The sequence below is a fragment of the Echinops telfairi genome, unplaced genomic scaffold (assembly GCF_000313985.2).
Source record: "Echinops telfairi isolate 266 unplaced genomic scaffold, ASM31398v2 ScPeMD7_443;HRSCAF=831, whole genome shotgun sequence".
Taxonomy (NCBI): domain Eukaryota; kingdom Metazoa; phylum Chordata; class Mammalia; order Afrosoricida; family Tenrecidae; genus Echinops; species Echinops telfairi.
The window spans coordinates 82,558,528-82,570,504 of record NW_022104341.1 but is presented as its reverse complement, the minus strand read 5'-3'; the positions used below and the strand labels follow the sequence as shown (position 1 = coordinate 82,570,504).

The 11,977-nt window shown below is 39.6% G+C and overlaps 1 protein-coding gene across 2 annotated transcripts in view; it reads right to left on the bottom strand.

The window, feature by feature from the left end:
* Nucleotides 1-11,977, bottom strand: part of GPBP1L1 (GC-rich promoter binding protein 1 like 1) — a 70,636-nt gene that overhangs the window by 57,999 nt on the left and 660 nt on the right. The gene's annotated exons all lie outside the window — the stretch shown is intronic.

The window sequence follows — 11,977 nt, the reverse complement described above, 5'->3', positions numbered from 1 at the left end:
AAAAAAAAATACTGCCCAATCTTTAGCCCAGAAGTGGGAACCACTGCCTTTACAAATTATAGGTGAATGAAAGGAAGCTCTTAGCAAACATATTTATACCAGTTTTCCTTCTTAAATTAGGAGATTACCCTAAAGTATAACAAAACTGCTTCATAGTCTGTTTAGTCTGGAAGCTCCACTGAGCCCTGTTCACTGTGGTTGACCCTACTGGCATTTGAAATACCAGTGACATAACTTCCAGCATCTCAGCAACACACAAGCTACAAAAGTACAACAATTTGACAAACCATGGTGGATATAGCAAAACTTAGGAACAGTAAATAATATAAGCCAATTGTACCAATAAGGATCGCTGGTTAGAGGAGAGAGAAGAAAAGAATTATCTTGCTGAATATGTGTCAGAAAAATTTACCAGAAGGATTTTAATACTTCAGAGAATGAGAGTCCTTGACTTGGCAAACACTCAGAAACCAAAGGCAGCTACATAATCAGAATCTCTACTTAGAGGTCAAACCACAGGAAGAGCCTGTTGAAGGAAATGCCCAGGCTAGCAATGCTACCACTATCAGTCTGGGCCACTGGAATGAATTATCCTTGTTTCTTTGCATCTCTCACTCCTAATACAAGTTCTCAATCAAGTGTATTTGACACAGCTCTCGCCTCACACCCCAACTCCAGCTTAATGGTCAAAAAGTATGTGTTTGGGTATATGTGTGTGCCACACAGCCTTTCCTATTCCTTTCCTAAAATAAAATACTGGAAATGAGTTGAAATGGCTAACAGGCAAAAGAAACAACAAAGAAAGGTTCACTGTAAAGCTCAATGAACAGAGTGGCCAATACAAGAATCTTACCAGTCCTAACATTAATGTTGTTGTTAGGTGCCATCTATTTGTCTCCATCCATAGCGACCCAATGGACAACAGAAGGAACCCTACATGGTCCTGCACCATCTTCACAATTGTTCCTATGCCTGAGCCCCCTGACGCAGCCACTGTATCAATCTACCTCACCCAGGGCATTCCTCTTTTTTGCCGCCCTTCCACTTTACCAAACATGAAGTCCTTTTCCAGGCACTGGTCTCTTCTGACAATATGCCCAAAGTTTGTAAAATGAAGCCATGCCATCCTTGCCTCCAAGAGGCACTCTGGCTTTACTTCTTCCAATACAGATTGGGCTGCCCTTTTAGCAGTCTGTGATACTTTCAATATTCTCCAGCACAATTCAAATGCATTGATTCTTCGACAGTTTTCCTTATTCAATGTCCAACTTTCACATGTACATGAAGCAATGGGCCAGGTGCACACCAGTCCTTAAAGTAACATCATTGCTCTTCAATACTCTAAAGAGGTCTTGTGGAGCAGATTCATCTGATGCAATACATCTTTTGACTGCTGCCTCCATGAGCATTGACTGTGGATACAAAACTGTCAAAACCCTCGACCACTTCAACCTTTTCTCCATTTAGCATGATACTACCTATTGGTCCAGTTCTGAGTATTTTGGTCTTCCTTACAGTTGCAATCCATACTCAGGGTTACAGTCCTTGATCTTCATCAGCAAGTGCTTTGCATGTTCTTATTAAGCCTTCCTCCAATCCTGATGCCACACTCTTCTTTATAACCTAGCTTCTCTGATGATTTGCTCAGCATATAGATTGAACAAGTAGTGAGAGAATACAACCCTGATGCACACTTTTCCTGATTTTGAACCATGCAGCATTCCCTTGTTCTGTTTGCACAACTGTCTCCTGATCCATGTACATGTTCTGGAATAAGCACAATGAAGTATTCTGGAATTTCCATTTTTCTCAAAGTTATGCAGTTTATTATGGTCCACAGTCGAATGCCTTGGCATAGTCAGTAAAACACAAGTGAACATCTTTCTTGTCTCCTCTGCTTTGAGCCAAGATCTACCCGACTTCAGCAATGATACCACTTGTTCTATGTCCTCTTCTGAATCCAGCCTGACTCTCAGCAGTTCCCCATCGATGTACTGCTGCAACTGTTGTTGGATGTTTTCAAGCAAAATTTTATTTGCCTTATGCATAACTTTGAAACAGTCAAATACCACTAATAATAAACTTTAATTACCATGCCTTATGTTAAAAAAAGCCTTGTGAGACATAATTTCATAGAAAGTAAGATTTAGAGTAAAAATTATCTTTTCTCAGGTCGCTGATCTTTCCAACATTTTGTTGTTCAAAGACAAAACATGGCCACAGCAAACCTAACACTCGCTTTTCTACAACCAGTACCTGTTGACTAAACTCACTGTGCTACCATGTACTTCCAGAGTAGAATTGTGCTCCACATGTTTTTCTTTGCTGAAATCTTTTGGAAGTAGATTATCAGGCCTTTCTTTTCTTTTTTTTTTTGAAGTGGTTAAACTTCAATGAATTATTTATTTATTTATTTTTAAATTTATTTTTTTTTAACATTTTATTAGGGGTTCATACAACTGTTATCCCAATCCATACACACATCAATTGTGTAAAGCGCATTTGTACATCGTTTCTCAAAACATTTTCTCTCCATTTAAACCCCCGACATTAGGTCCTCATTTTTCCCCTCCCTCCCGCCTCCCCCCTCAGCCCTTGATAGTTTATAAATGGGTATTTTGTCATCTCTTGCCCTGTCTGATGTCTCCCTTCATCCACTTTTTGGTTGTCTGTCCCCCAGGGAGGAGGTCACACACAGTTCCATGTAATCAGTTCCCTCTTTCCTACCCATTCTCCCTTTACCCTCCCTGTTTTGCCACTCACACCACTGGTCCTATAGGGCTCATCCGTCCTGGATTCCCTGTATTTTCAGTTCCTATCTGTACCAGTGTACCTCCTCTGGTCTAGCCAGTCTTGCAAGATAGAATTCGAGTCATGGTAGTGGGAGCAGGGAGGAAACCTTTAGGAACTAGAGGAAAGTTGTATTTCTCATCATTGTTACATCGCACCCTGACTGGCTCATCTCCTCCCCGAGACCCCTCTGCAAGGGGATCTCCAGTGGCCTACTAATGGGCTTTGGATCTCCACTCTGCACTCCCCCCATCATTCACTATGGTTAAGATTTTTTGTTCTGATGATGCCTTACACCTGATCCCTTCGACACCTCGTGGTTGCATAGGCTGGTGTGCTTCTTCCATGTGGGCTTTGTTGCTTCTGAGCTAGATGGCCGCTTGATTACCTTCAAGCCTTTAAGACCCCAGACGCTATACTTTTTGATAGCCGGGCACCATCAGCTTTCTTCACATTTGCTTATGCACCCATTTGTCTTCAGTGATCCGTTCGACACCCCGTGATCACACAGGTTGATATGTTGTTCCATGTGGGCTTTGTTGCTTCTGAGCTAGATGGTATCAGGCCTTTCTTGTATGGTATCACTGGCTCAAACTGTCATCCCTTCATTAATAGTCAAGCTCAAGCTATTTGTACCACCCGACTAACACTCACAGAATTTGCAAATATCCAAAGTTGCAAATAGGTACAGTATGTTAAAATAAGAGTAGGGGCGGGAGGACAGGACAACAAAAACTCCAGATCTGTCAAGTCACTATTAATTCTTGGCAACCCTATAGAAAGAATAGGGTTTCTATACTTAGTTTCTGAGATTGTAATTCTTTAAGGAGTAGAAAATCTCATTTTTGTCCCACAGAGTGGCTGGTGGTTTTAAAATGCTGACCTTGCTTTAGCAGCCCAACATGTAACCACTGTGCTAGCAGGGCTCCAAAAGTAAAGACCAAAATAAGGTTAATCCCATTAGAGCTCAGGCCACCTGACACAAAACAAATTGCTGTACATTTAGTATCTGATACAATTTGACAAGTCAAATTCTGGCTGTTAAAGATTCAGGTGACTGGTGAATTTTTTGTTTTTTATTTTTCTATTAGGTTTCCCAGTTTGTGAAGCACAGAAGAAATGGACACAGAGACAATAATTGATGCAATGGTTTATTAGGGGCGCTGAGGGTGGTGGTGGTGAGGGGATTTGGGGAACAAACAATGAATGTGGGAGGGGGAAGGGAGTATTAGAACTGATTGCAATGAAGCACACACAACTTTTTTAAGTGATTTAGCTATGGAAGTGTATGATATGTGAATATCAAGAAAACTAATACATAAATGAAATATAATTAAAACATGCCATTTTGTGCAACAGATCTTTTCAGATTCCACTGGACTGGTAAGAAGATACTCATTAGAGACAATTTCATATAATTTATTTAGTAATTATTCAGGGTTTACTATGGTCAGGCACTGTTTTAAGTATGTTACAAGTATCATCTTATTAATTTACTACAATATTCCTAGGAGAAGATACTACTCACTCAAGGTCAGAAATCTGCAAGGCGAGGGGAACTGCTAAGTGGCAAAACTGGTCATTCTAACTCAGGTGATTTTACTACAAAGTGGGTGATAATTACCTATGGTGCTGTGGATATTATACTTTGAAATCAGAGAAACTTGCCTGAATCCCGTCTCACTGTGTTATGTAAATTATTTTGTAAATGGTGTCCTCATTTGTAGCAAGAGTCAATTGCAATTCATATGGATCCTACATAACAGTGTTATAGTGTTTCCCAGGCTGTGATCTTTTCGGGACTTGAGGATGCAGATACGTTGGGCACATTAACAGGAAGGACCAAGTCCTGGAGAAGATCATCAGGCCCCGTAAAGCAGAGGGTCAGTGAAAAAGAGGAAGCCCCTCCATCGGATGGACTGACACAGAGGTTACAATAGACTTGAAACAGCAATGGCCCAAGGTCAGGCCATGTTTTGTTCTGTTGTACATAAGGTCACTATGAATCAAAACCACAAAGTGGTTACTGGTTGAGGGTTTAAGGACAACTTAATGTTAAAATAAACTCCTTTAAGAAAGGCAACATCCTACGTTGATATTCTATGAATACTTTTGCACTATCTATTAACTTGTAGTTTATTTCATGGTTAGTTAGTTATGTTTTATGCATTCTCAGCCCTTAGTACACGGAAACGATTGAAACAAGGACCTTTTGATTAGCAGCCAAGTGCTTAACCATTGGCCCACCAGGACTCATTGGTAGAAAGGTTGATATCATTTATTGTTAACAGTGTTGTTTCAAGAAATAGTTTTCAATTGGTACAGTTTGCACTAAACAACTAAACTACAGAGAAGAAAAACACCCAGCAAATTGCTCCCTTAAAAATATATAGCAAGCTATGGAACAGTTCTCCTGGTACACAGGTAGTTATGAATTGGAATCTATACATAGTAAAGGGTTTTGTTCTGTTTTGTTGTTGTTCTAAGAATGAGATCATAGATTGGACTCTACTAGAGTATCTAGCTCAATTATGAAGCCCACAATGAATGGTTCCAATGCCCTTCACACTTATATCTGGCAACACAAAAAATAGAATTCAAAATTCATAACAGGAACACCAGAATAGCCCTACCTTTCAACAAACTAATAATCAAAAAGTCACAGTAAGAATTGTGGCTCACAATAAGAATTTGCTCTCCAAGGAGGGCAAAAATTCAGGAGACTCTTTAATATACTGAAATTCAAATCAAGGCTTTGAACCAATTCATTGTCTTGTGTCCCTGTCAAGAACTTTCATTTCCACTCCAGATAAAGGATGTCTAAATGTAGTGACAAAACCATAGCAAACTTTATTAAACAAATATATTAAAATGTGAAGCTACTGCTTTTCAGCATATCCTCCCCTCTAGGTCTGTACATTTCTCAAGGCCCTGGAAAATGACTGCATCTTAAATTTAAACCACCAAAACCACACCCCACTGCCATCAAGGTGACTCCATCCAAATCTCAGCAACCCTCTAAGGCAGGGGAGAGGCCCTCGGACTGTATGTTGTTGTTAGGTGCCCTCGAGTCAGCTGTATTAGGACCAGAAAATCATCAACACCAACCAACCTCACAAGCCTTAACACAGCAGTTCCAGCCATCACATTAAGGGTGCATTAATTAAATGTTTGACCACTATGGCCTGTGAATGATGTTATAAATATCAAAATGGCCCTTGGCAGGAAAAGTGTTCTTAACGCCTGCTCCAATAGGGTTTTGGATCTTTATGGTAGCAGATAGTCTCATCTTTCTCCAGGCTGGTGGGTTTGAACCTGCGATCTTGTTAGCAGTTCAACACTAACCCAACAGCACCACCAAGACTCTTTGAGGGGTCCAAATTATATACCTTTTATACGTTGGGTTTTTTTTTTTTTTTAGTCTTAGGACCAAAATGAAGTCTAAAGAGGCAAGGTAAGGCTGTAGAGTGGCTAGGGCACAGTTTCACAAGGAAATGCTCACAGGGCCATCCCCTACTCCCCTCCCACCAGCTTGAAGAAAGATCCAATCGATACATTGTTATGGGGAAAAAAGTTCCTGGGTCTTTGTCTCACCAATGTAGCTGTATCTTTTCTGAAAACTTTCTTTAAAAAACTCCCATGATCAACCAGTGGTGTGAGTGGCGATAACAGGGAGGGTAGAGGGAGAATGGGTACCAAAGAGGGAACCGATTACAAGGAACTATACGTGACCTCCTCCCTGGGGGACGGACAACAGAAAAGTGGGTGAAGGGAGACGTCGGACAGGGCAAGATATGACAAAATAATTTATAAATTATCAAGGGCTCATGAGGGAGGGGGGAGCGGGGAGGGAGGGGAAAAATGAGGACCTAATGCCGGGGGCTTAAGTGGAGAGGAAATGTTTTGAGAATGATGAGGGCAATGAATGTACAAATGCACTTTACACAATTGATGTATGTATGGATTGTGATAAGAGTTGTATGAGCCCCTAATAAAAGGATTAAAAAAAACACCCCAAAACTCCCATGATCATCCCATATCCTTCAAGAAAATCTATCAAGATTATTCCTTTGGAATTACAAAACACAGTGGTCATAACCTTTAGGCTGACCTCTTTTCCCAGCAGATCTCCTCAGAAGTCACTGTTTTGACTTTCAAGGCACAGTAAGGAGACTGACCAGTAAATTACTGACAGAACTTGTTTGCAGCCATCCACTGATTGCAGACACAATTTATTTAAACACATTTTGTTTGGAATAAACTCTCGGATATCTGAACCAAAAAATACTTTTGAGACATGTACAAAATCAGAATCTACATTTTACCAAATACCCAAATGATTTTTATACACACATAAGATCTATAAGCATCACATGGGGATCTGGTTAAATGTGGATTCTAATTCAGTATATATGGGGTGGAAAAGCCAATTATCAGCAGGAGGTCAACTCTGAACAAACCACTTTAAATTTGATATAAACTTATACTCACTCTGCAGAAACAAGAATTGTAAGCTAGACATAAATTTAATTCATTTAAATTTACTCTACAATGTATATTTTTTACACAAATATACCAACTACTCAGAAAAAAACATATTGAAACTGTTCAAGCTGGTTCTAGCCTATTCTAGCTTGAAATCTGGTTACCGTAGGGCAACATAGTTTTAACAAGGAAAATTAAGTTCTCTTTAATGTTAAAAGCAACTCCTTTAAGAAAAGCAGCATTCTATGGTGGTATTATTTCTGCACTGCTGACTGTAGTATTTTGATGGCCAGAGTATGTTTTAGTTATTTCCAGCCTCTAGTATGCTGAAAGGAGCTCTAGTGGAATAGGTCATGAGTTGGGCTGTTAACCTTACAAGGTTGGTGGTTCAAACCCACCAGCAGTTTCAAGAGAGACCGATACGGCACTTAAGGTAATATAATAGTACTCTTGGGCTGGAATGAGTATTATGAACTTCAAGTGTCGGTGGCATAATGGTTAGGTGCTCAGCTGCTAACTGAAAGGTAGACAGCTGGAACTCACCAGAAAAGATGGGGCTATCTGTTCCCATTAAGATTATAGCCCAAGAAACCCTATAGGACAGTTCGATTTGGTCTTACATGTCGAAGTTGCCTGGAAGGCCAGCAGTAGTGGCAGTGGCCACAGCAGCAGCGGCAGCATACAGTAACTGGCACTACACACAGCATATGCTTCTTAAAATGAATAAAAGAATTCTGAAAAAATTTAGCTCCCAATACAATTAAAGGTTGATTGCCACATAAAGGAACCCTGGTGGCACAATGGGGTAAACACTGGACTGCTAACCACAAGGCCAGCAGTTTGAAATCAACAGTTGTTCCAAGAGATGATGAAGCTTTCTCCTCCTGTAAGTATTTACAGCCTCAGATACCCACTGGGGCAATTCTACTCCATTGTAATGGTGTTGTTGTTGTAATTTGCTCAATGGCAGCAAATTTGGTCGTTTGAAGTTTATCTGCAGTTAACTATGGAAAGGGAATCATCTATAATGATTCAATTCCCATCACACTACTTTGTTAGTATTGGCAAATGACCCTATAACTAAGAGTACTATGAATACACAAGTAAGCTCGTGCTTGCCTAGCTTAGTGGATTATATGCGAATGAGATATATCAATGGACAAAAGATGGTTTGTTCCTCTCACTCAACTTTTCATGTTTTATTGGAGGCAACTTTGTTTCTTGCAAACTTCAATGGGAGATAAAAACCAGTCTGATTAAAAGTGACTATGTAGAACCACCATGTATTACTTCAGATAAGCGTAGGTTTAGTCACTTGAGGTAACATGTTATCTTTTATGCCACCTAGAGTTTTCCTTCATCTATTCGAAAAATCCTAAAAAGGCACACCAATTTTTGCCTTTTCCATAAACTACTCCTTTAGTTCCAAGAACAATTTAATTGGAAGACAGTGTTGCTAAAGAAGACTGAAAAAGCACCCGGATTTCCAGAAGAACAAACAAATCAGTCTTGGAAATTTCCAAGTACAACCAGAATGCTCTTTAGGAAAGAGGATGGCCTAGATTCTGGACATACTATCAATCAGGTGGAACCTGTCCCTAAAACAGGACATCATTAACAATGAGTACAAGGAAGAAGAAAATGTTCTAGAATTGAATGTGGGGGATAATCGTACAACTCTTCTTGATATGACCGAATTAGTGAATTTTATGACTTGTGGATGAAGTGCTAATAAAACTGTTAAAAATGAAAAAGCAAAAGAACCCAACCAGATAGATGGCTCGCACACGGCAATCGGTGCCAGTGATGTAAGTCAAGGCAGTGCTGTGTTCTCTCACGCACAGGAATGCTCACTGGCACTGAACAGCCAGCACCGTTTGCTGGGAGAATTTGAAATTTTTAGTACCTCTTATCTTTCCAATGAAGCCTATTTTCATATGCAAAGGTAGGAGGCATAATGGTTAAGTGCGATTACTTATCAATGAATTGCCTGGGTTTCCTTACTCTGGCTGGAGGAATTTGTCTGAATTAACCTCTTTGGGCTGTTTTTTTAACTATAATGTAAATCGCTGAGAGCAACAACAGTTCTTGGCAAATGATAAATTACCTTGTAACAGTTATCCTGGCTACAAATTCATACAATTTAGTCATAAAAGATAGAAAGCTTGCTGAACTATAACTCAGAATTGTTATCTCTGCTGGTGCATTCAAAATATTCTTATTTTCAAAATACAGATATACCTCATTTTATAGTGCTTCACTTTATTTCGCTTTGCAGACTAGTGAATTTTTTTGTAAATTGAAGGTATGAGACAACTTGGCAATGGAGAAAGTCTATAGGTGCCATTTTTCCATCAGCATATGCTGTCTCTTGTGTAACATTTTGGTAATTCTCACAATATTTATAATTTTTTCATAATGCTATTTCATTCTTAATATCCTAGAGTGTAAATGTAACCTACCCCCATGCTTTTATTTATTTTTAAATGTTAACTTTTTTCCCTACTTCATTAAAAAAAAAATCACTTTATTGATCATGACAGGTAGGAGATCATTTATTATTAGGGTATTATACAACTAAGAAAAATCCTTTTTATTATTAAGATGTAAATTCTGGCAACTCCTTGTACATTTTTATTTTAAATACTATCGATTTTTTTAATTAACCATTTTATTGGGTGGTTCATAGATTTTATAACAATCCATAATTCAATTGTATTAAGCACACTTGTACATATGTTGCCATCATTTCCAAAACATTTCCTTTCTACTTGAGCCCTTAGTATCAGCTTCTCTTTTTTCCCCTCCCTCCCTCACCCTTGATCAATTATATATTATTATTGTTATTTGGCATCTCACACAGTCCATTGTGTCCTTTCATCCACATTTCTATTATTCATCCCCTGGGGAGGAAGGGGCTTATATATCCAACCTAGTAATCAGTTCCCCTTTCTTCCCTCCAGCCCTTCCAAATGTAACTTTTATGTGCAGTGGGAAGCCAAAAATTTCGTGCGACTCAACTATTATTTCAGTGGTCTGCAACTGAATCCACAAAATCTAGGATATGCAAGTAGTTCCAAACTTAATAGTAAATGTGTTGTCATTAGCCAAACTTTTTATACATAGCTCACTGATAGAAAACCATAAAGGCTTCTGATGTAATTCAGAATTGATGAAATGTTATTTCAGCATGAGAGAGCACTAAGAATTAGAGTGAGGTCTCATTCAAGGTTATAGGTTCTGCAGGTAGCATATTAAACCCCATCAATGCTAAAGCATAAAACAACCGAGCTGTAATTTCTAGAAATTATGTTGTTCTTTTAAAACACCACAATAAAATGAGGATAAAAAAATTCCTAGGGCAGAAATAAAACGTATGCGTTTAAAAGTATGCAGTACGGTCAATTGAAACTGACTCCCTAGGAAGGATTTATTTTACTATTGATTTCAAATAGTTCTCATTCACAATTGCATTCTACTATTTTATCTTTTAGACCTATTGCAACCTGAAACTCAAGCCTCTTTCCAAATACTGAAATGAACAGTTTCTGGTTTCCATTCAATGCTTTTTCTGTTTTCAGTTACGCGACTGGTTTGTTGGCCCAAATAAAGAAAAAGGGGAAAAAACACAACCTTTTATTTGAAAGGGCACAAGGAGGTACTCCATGGTTTATTTTTACTTCTTGAGGTATCTTAAACTATTCTAATAAATGCCTCAAGCTTGACAGCACACCAATCCACTTTCCAGTATTAAGTGTAGAAGACCTTTGGAAAAGTCAATGATCCACCAAACTACAAACCTAAGTTTATTGAAAACTTTCAATTACTTTACCCAGAACGTGACTCACCTCTAGTACTAAACTAAAACACCAACCACCATTAACTCCGTTTTGTTCCTGGTAAGCAGAAAAAAGGGCGCTGATGGCGAAATGGTTAAAGTACTTGGGTGCGCAAGGTCAGCGGTTCAAATCCACCAGCGGCGCCGCTCGGGCAAGTCCGTTTCCGTATAATTTACAGCCTTCGAAATTCTATAGGGCCAGTACGGTGGCTATGAGTCGAAATCGACTCCACCAGCGTGAGTTTTGGGAGCCGAAAATCAAAGCTAAAGGCCAGTAAATTAATAAATGTGACCGGGCAACCTCGAAGTACAAAGCTGGCTGATAAAAGTGACACCACAGCACAATTTCCGAACTATAACTACAAAACAAAACCCAAAACCACACCCATTCTTATGTAAACTTTTGGGAGGAGGCAAACTTATTGGTGAGCTTCACCTTTGTTTTCACCTGGCACGGATTCTACCAAGGGAAACATAAAAGGCACCCACTGCGAGAAAACCCAAAGACCGAGAGTTTCGGTTAATGGCCTTGGACGAGAAGCAACTAAAATTGTAACATGTTAATGTATCCAAGTTATCGAAGCGCAGGGCACGTCCCCACGCTACAGCCATCTTAAGTTCAGCACTTTTGAAAAACCGGGTTTAGGACTGAAAAATGACTCTTGGAAAGGCACGTCCAGATCCACTGGCTTTTTGCCCCCAGAGGAAAGGTGGGGAGGGTCGGGTCGTCAGTGTACGACGGACGGACTTCACCAACAACCACGCACACACCTCGCTACCCAGGACCACTGGACCGCGGGGGGCTAAGGCGCCCTCCTCTTTTCCCCCGGACCCCCCACGCTCCACGTCCATGACTTTTCTCCC